We start from the raw sequence: 7,086 nt of genomic DNA, 5'->3' as shown, positions 1-7,086 counted from the left end.
TTTTGACAGGTCCCTTTAAATTAGCCTTCAGTTTACTGTTTCTCATCTGGGCTGTCTGGCCAGTGATCCCCAGGGATCTACATGTCTCTGCTCCTAGAGCTGCAATCACAAGCATCCCTCACCACAGCCAGTGGCTCAACCTCTCAGGTCCTCGTGCTGGCTGATCCGCCTTTTCAGCCTAGACCAGGGATATCCTCTAAGGTCCCCTCTGGCCCACATTCTGAGACTGGATCCCCGTGTAGATTCATCCTTGCAGTGAATGTGTCTCCAGGAGGAAATGGTGGCAGGTGTGCTTTTAAATCTCATCTTAAAGCCTGGCACCCCTGAAGTTCCAATTTATTTTACACGCTGTGTTGAAAGAAAGATATTGGAACAGCAGGATTCTAGGCTGGTGGAGTGCTGATCTCCTCAGCCAGAACATTCTGGCTGACCCGGGATAACTTGCCCTTCTCACAGGCAAGGGGCATCTGAGGTCCTCTCTGCAGAAGGCCCTAGAATTGGGTGTAAAAGAAATTTTTATTTGGAGAGTCTTTATTTGATGTCTTCGTTCAGTTATTTTAGAAAAATTGAAGACTCAGAGACAATTGCTTTTGGATTCAGTCAACCCAGGGACTTAGGGTCATGACAGGAAAGCTGGCTCACAGTGACAGCCATGGCCTATGCCTATACCACCATGGGTCATTTTTGTTTTTGTCTATTTAGAATACTGTCACCAACTTTCCTTTTTAAGGAAAATATATTCCTTATCTTTTTAAATGTGTATGAATGTTTTGCATGCATGTGCACACACCTTATGCATGTAGTGTCCATGGAAGCCAGAAGAGGGCATCACATCTCCTGGAACTCAAGTTACAGATGGTTCTGAGCTACCATGTGGGTGCTGGGAGTCCACCTGGGTCCTCTGGAAAAGAAGCCAGTGCTCTTAATAGATGAGCCATCTCCCCATCACTTCTGGACCGTTTTCTACCAAAGAAGAGGGTGGATACACCCCACTTCAACCTGACAACTGTCATGAACACCACATAAAGTACATCCCAAGAAGAGGCACTGCTACCTTTGCCAGAGGCAGGTTAAGGGCCAGCTGAGTGAGCGAGCTGCCTTTGGGTCCCCTTTCCTGGTTTGGTTAGCGCCCAGTCCTTTAGGGGCTTTTATGGGTCTTCTTCAAGGCACTTTCTCACCACCCCTAACCGATTCTCTGTAACTCCGGTTCCGCCCAGGTTTTTCTCTGATGACAGTAGTTGTTAGCCCTCGCTTATGCTTTTGATCTTTGTGGTTTCAGCTATACTTCATAAATATTCAGTGGAAAATTCCAGAAGCAAACAGTCCATACGTTTTGCATTGCATTGAGTTCCCAGCACAATGACATCTTGAGTTGTCCCACACCATCCCACTTGGCTCATGTGTCATTCCTTCAGTACAATGTCTCCACATAATGCACTGCCTACCCACTAGCTATTCAGTAGTCATGTTGGATATCAGAGCAATGGTTGTGGTTTCACAGTGTCTGTGCTCAGGCAACTCTACAGTGTGTACCTGTGTCACCTACCTGGTTTCATTCCTCCTGTGGACTTGTCCCCTTTCTGCCCAAGAAGAAAGTATTGTATAGTACATAAAGGTATTTTGAGAGTAAATACTGTTACATTTGTCTTACTTTGTTATTAGTGACTATTGTTAATCCCCTAGATTGGTATGAGTCAAGGTTTCAAGTGCCCACTGGGAATTTGCTATATGGCTCAACTTGGAAATGTCTGCCACAGACTCATTTCTTTTTTTTTTTTTTTTTTTTTTTTTTTTGGTTTTTCAAGACAGGGTTTCTCCAACAATATGAACTAACTAGTACCCTCAGAGCTCCTAGGGACTCAACCACCAACCAAGGAGTATATATGGTAGGACTGATTGTTCTGGCAGTATGTGTATAGTAGAGGATTGCAAAATCAATCATCAATGGGAGGAGAGGTCCTGGTCCTGTGAAGGTTCTGTGCCCCAGTGTAGGGAATGCCAGGGCCAATAAGTGGGAGAGGGTGGGGTGGTAAGCATGGGGAGGGGGGAGCCAACAGGGCCGAGGTCCTCAAGGAGGAACAACTTGAGGCCAAGAGACTAGTCCAGAGGAGCTGCAACCACTCCAAGTTCCCCAGGGGAGAGGTGCTATTGCCATTTCCCTTGGCCTCTGTCTGAATACATCTGCTTTTGTCTTGCTCCACCAGAAATCTCTCTGAGGACCTGATAGCAACCCCATGCTTGTGCTTGGTTATGTTTCCAAATTAACATCTCAATAATTACTTAGAAGAACAAAAGAAGAGACACACCGGCAAGACATTGTTCTTAAATGTATGTGATTCAAGACTGAACCTCTTCTTTGATCACAGAGCAAGGAAGCTCCCAACCCCCTTTTTAGGAGCCTTTTGCTGTCTCGATTGTAACAGAGAATGCCATGGCTAACCAAGCGAGGAGACTAAGGGGTTAATCCCCATCCAATCTTCTCCTTGGCCTCTATGTGTGCCAAACATGCTTCAAACATCACCTGCAAATTACTGGAGCTTTAAATCGAAATGTGACCCGGCTCCTCATTTGCACTTGCTGTGTGTACCCCCTTGGGACAGATCGTCCCACGGTTACAAGAGACGAACCCCTGGATGACTTCACCTGCCTAACATCTGCTGCAAGACCATGGCCAGTGGGTAAGAAGGGCTTGGATCCTATCCTCACATGATGTCATTTGGTTCCCAGTGCCTGGATCACAGCTTCCAAACAAAAAGGAATATTCCCTGTGATCTTCCAGTGACCTCAGGGTTCTTGGTGAATAAGGAGAGCCAGATGCCTAGGAGCCTCGCCCTCAGGGCATGTTTGTTCTCTGAAACCCACAGCTGAGAGCCTTTCAGTGGAGGAGCTAAGCTCAGGGTGAAGCCCGCCCTTTGCAGTGAGACTGAATTCAGCGTTTTGTTTCTCTGTAGGGTGAGGTCGTGCCTCCATTTCTATCCAGCTTGTGAGAGGTGGTCAGCTTAAGCCATCATCCCTTTGCATTACCTACCAGGATGGTGTGTGTTCAGCATCTAGCTGCCTGCAGGTCTAGGTAAGCATACTATACAGAACCACGCACCTGGCCAGACAAGACCATCCATACACACATTGGGTGAGGTACTATTCATTGGCTTAGGAAACATATACAGGGGTTAGGGAGATGGCTCATCAAGTGAAATGCTTTCTGTGCAAATGTAAGGATCTGAGTTCAATCTCAGGCACTTACATAAAAGTTGGACAGGGTGATTGAATGTCTGTAAGCCTAGTTCCAGGGGTAGGGTGGGAGTGGCTGAGACAGAAGGATCCCTGGGGCTTATTGGTCAGTGAGTCTAACTAAATCAGTGAGCTCCAGGTTCAGTGAGAGATGATGCTTCAAAAGAGAAAGTAAAGAGCAGTTGAGGAAGACATCTGTTTCATTCATCTCTGGTCTCTATATACATACTCACACATGTACATGTGCATATACACAATTGAACAGAGTGAGAGGGAGAGACAGAGAGGTGGAGGAGAGGGAGAGAGAGAGAGAGGGAGAGGGAGAGGGAGAGGGAGAGGGAGAGGGAGAGAGAGAGAGAGAGAGAGAGAGAGAATAAGACAAAAAGGAATATTCCCTGTGATCTTCCAGTGATCTTCCAGAGAGGGTGTTATCCCCCAAAAAACAAGACAGGAGTCCCCAACCAGGAGGTCACTGCCAAGGTTTATTTCATAGCCTCCTTGGAAAGGTCTAGAGAGAGGACCTTCTATTGTAAAAGATAATTTTATGAGCACTCTTCTTAAACTAGTTTCCAAAATAGTGGGGCTGTCTCCAAGAGTCAAGGTCTCCTTACTTCTGAGATCTGCCTGAGTTTCAGAACATGACGCTCTCCCTAAGCAGAGACACAGGGACTGGGTGACTCAGGGCATCACAACTGTGGCTCCCTAGAGAAGTGGCCTTGACTCCAGTTAGAACACCAGGTGCTCCATATGAGGCAGGGACTCCGATTTCCTATGCTTCTCTTGTAAATGGGCACCCAGAAGGTTGCAAGAAGGAGAAGGAAGGCCTAGATGTGCTCTACCGCAAGCAGTTCCTGGCCACCTTGCTCTGGACTGAACTGATGGCCCTTCGCTAAGGCCTGGCCATTAGTAGGCTTCGCTTTCCCACCTACACCCCCTTTAGCTAGTCTCTTTTAGGAACCACATGTTCTGCACTGTAGACCCCCTAGCTGAAGAGTCCCCAGGCAGGGAGGGTTCAGTTACCCCTGCCCTCTCAAGTGTCAATTCTGGTTATGCCCAGACATCAGTTGCATGGCTACATGAGATTCTGTCTCAGAAGTGAACACCAAAGGAAAGAGAGAGTAGTGAGAACACATAAGATCAGTCAGGCCTTAGCTTAGAGTGGATGTAGTACATAGCTGTGGCCAATGCAGATCATATAGCCAACGTTTGCCTGAGTAGAGTACAGAGCCAAAGAGCATTCTTTGTATGAAGCTTAAAAGCTGGAGTGCAGAGTGGACTGGGAGTCAGCCCCATGCCACTCACAGAAGCTGTGACTGCTTCCCTGGGTCCAGGGCAGTGGGAGGCTGCAGGTTAGTGAAGAATTACACTACTCTCTTGGGTTAGGAAGTAGGGCTCACTGGCGGGGACTCTAGGATCCATTTGGGGTCTTGTGCATGTACAGAATCTGCTAATTCTAGCATTCCTGGGGTGTGAAAGGGCTCCCCAGGGCTGTGTAGAGAAAGCATGACGATCCTGTTAGTTAGACCAACTTTTGCCCCTCTCTTCCACACAGGCTGACTGTTCTCTCAGCCTTGTGTGGAGTGCAGAGCAGAGCCAGGCTCCAGGCTGCATGTGTCCACAGACCTGTTCTGGTATCTTTGCCAGAACTGTGTCCCTCTGAGCTGAACAAGAGACTCCCCCTTGGCAGGGACCCAACACTATAGCCAAGAGGCTTGGGCACAGTGTCTCCAAGGCATCTTCCCTTGAACCTAGTGAAGCCACATATTCAGAATGTTCCAGAACAATTGCTCAGCTTGTCACCCATCCAGGTGCCACTTTTTTTTTTAATTGAAAAAAGAAAAGAGAAGAAAAAAAAATGAGATTTTTGCCAGGCGTGGTGGTTCAAACCTGTTCTTGGGAGGTAGAAGCAAGCAGATTACTGAGTTCAAGTCCAATTTGATCTACAGATCAAGTTCCAGGACAACCAGAGCTATACAGAGAAACCTTGTTTTAAAGAATCACCCCCTCAAAAAATTGAAAAAAAAAACCCACTATTTTCATACAATATTCTGTTCATATTTTCCCTTCCTAATTTCTCCTACATCTTCCCCAGACACTCAGCTTCATGTGTCCTCTTCAATCTTTAAAAAAACAGAACAAAAGCAAAACAAGAAAAAAGCAAAAAACCTACACACACACACACACACACAAAGAGAGAGAGAAAGAGAGAGAGAGAGAGAGAGAGAGAGAGAGAGAGAGAGAGAGAGAGAGAGAGAGAGAAAGAGACAGAACAAAATCAAAAATAAGCAAGCTGATGACCAGTAAAGCAAAAAATGCTTAAACAAAACAAAATGAGCTAAATAATTCAACAAAAATGCCATTTCCCCTTACTTGGGAGGCCCTCTCCTCCAGGAGAGTCCCTTACTAGGGACCCTGTGGTTATTCAGAAATACAGCATAGGTTATAAAAATACTGACAACTTGTAGTGGGTCTTTTACTACTTTGTGGGTTCTTCTTTCTTCCACCTTCTCCACCCTTATTCTACCTTTTCAATCCTCTAATGCTAGGTAGGAGAAAAAGAGATTCCCTAAATCTAATTTCTTTCTTCTTATTTCTTCTTCGATCACAACTACTACCAAACAGCAACCAACCCTTCCAAACCAGCAAATGACTAACCTCAACTCTTGAAAAGTTCCCAGAATTCTAAACATCACACAATCACAGAAACTATCTGCAGTTGGTAAAACCACACCTCTACTAGAGCATGAGGCAAATCATAGTCAGCTGCTGAGGACAATCTGAAACAGCTCAATATCCCATACATGGATTAAAATGAAGACATATTCACATAATATTTGTATGTGTGTGTGTGAGTGTTTTTTAAATAAACCAAGGTTCTCATTACAAAAGCTAACCTCTAAATAGAAGAAATAACACACAATGTTTGTCTTTTGGGTCTAGGTTACTACACTTCGGATCATTTTATGTGGCTCCATCCATTTACCTGCAAATTTTATAGTTTTGTTCTGATTAACAGCTAAATGGTATCTCATTGTGGAAATATACCACACTTTTTATTATCTGTTCATCAGTTGATAGACATGTAGGCTGTTTCCAATTCCTGACTATTATGAATAAGGAAGCAACAACCATGGCATGCAGTAGGATGTAGAGTCTTTCTGCACATGCTCAGGAGTTGTACAGCTGAATCTTGAAGTAGACTATCCCCATCTTCCCAAAGGAACTGCCACATTGATTTCTGTAGTGGCTGTACAAGCTTGCACTCCTACCATCAGTGGACGAGTGTTCCCCTCTGTCCCACATCCTGACTAGCATGAGTTGTCATTTGTTTTACTGATCTTGGCCATTCTGTCTGATGTAAGGTGAAATCTCAAAGTAGTTTTGATATGCATCTCCATGATGAGTGAGGATATTGAACTTTTTCTTGAAATGTTTCTCCGTCATTTATGTTTCTTCTTTTGAGGACTCTGTTTAGTTCTCTACACTGATTTTAAATTGGGTTATTTGTTTTTTTTTTATGTTTGTTATTTTTAGTTATTTATATATTTTAGCTCTTTACATAACTTAGACGTCATGTCGAATGTATAACAGGAAAAGCTACATCCCTGTTCTGTGGGATCCCACTTTTAGGGCCACTCTTTGCCCTCCTGTCCAGTGGCCTTCTCAGAAGGAAACATGGTCTTCCCTATTCTCAGCCACTTGAGGATTCTTACCACACCAAGAACATAAACTCCCCCATGCTCAGGGTGACCCTCAAGGTCCTGCTTGGTGCTCACTGGTCTCCTCTGCAGCAGAGTCTGTACCTGGAGCTCCCTCCTGAGCCACTCACTGTACTGCCTCACCTTTTCTCAGAGC

The sequence above is a fragment of the Mastomys coucha genome, unplaced genomic scaffold (assembly GCF_008632895.1).
Source record: "Mastomys coucha isolate ucsf_1 unplaced genomic scaffold, UCSF_Mcou_1 pScaffold22, whole genome shotgun sequence".
NCBI classification, from domain to species: domain Eukaryota; kingdom Metazoa; phylum Chordata; class Mammalia; order Rodentia; family Muridae; genus Mastomys; species Mastomys coucha.
The sequence above is the reverse complement of the archived record's forward strand: the minus strand, read 5'-3'. Positions refer to the sequence as shown.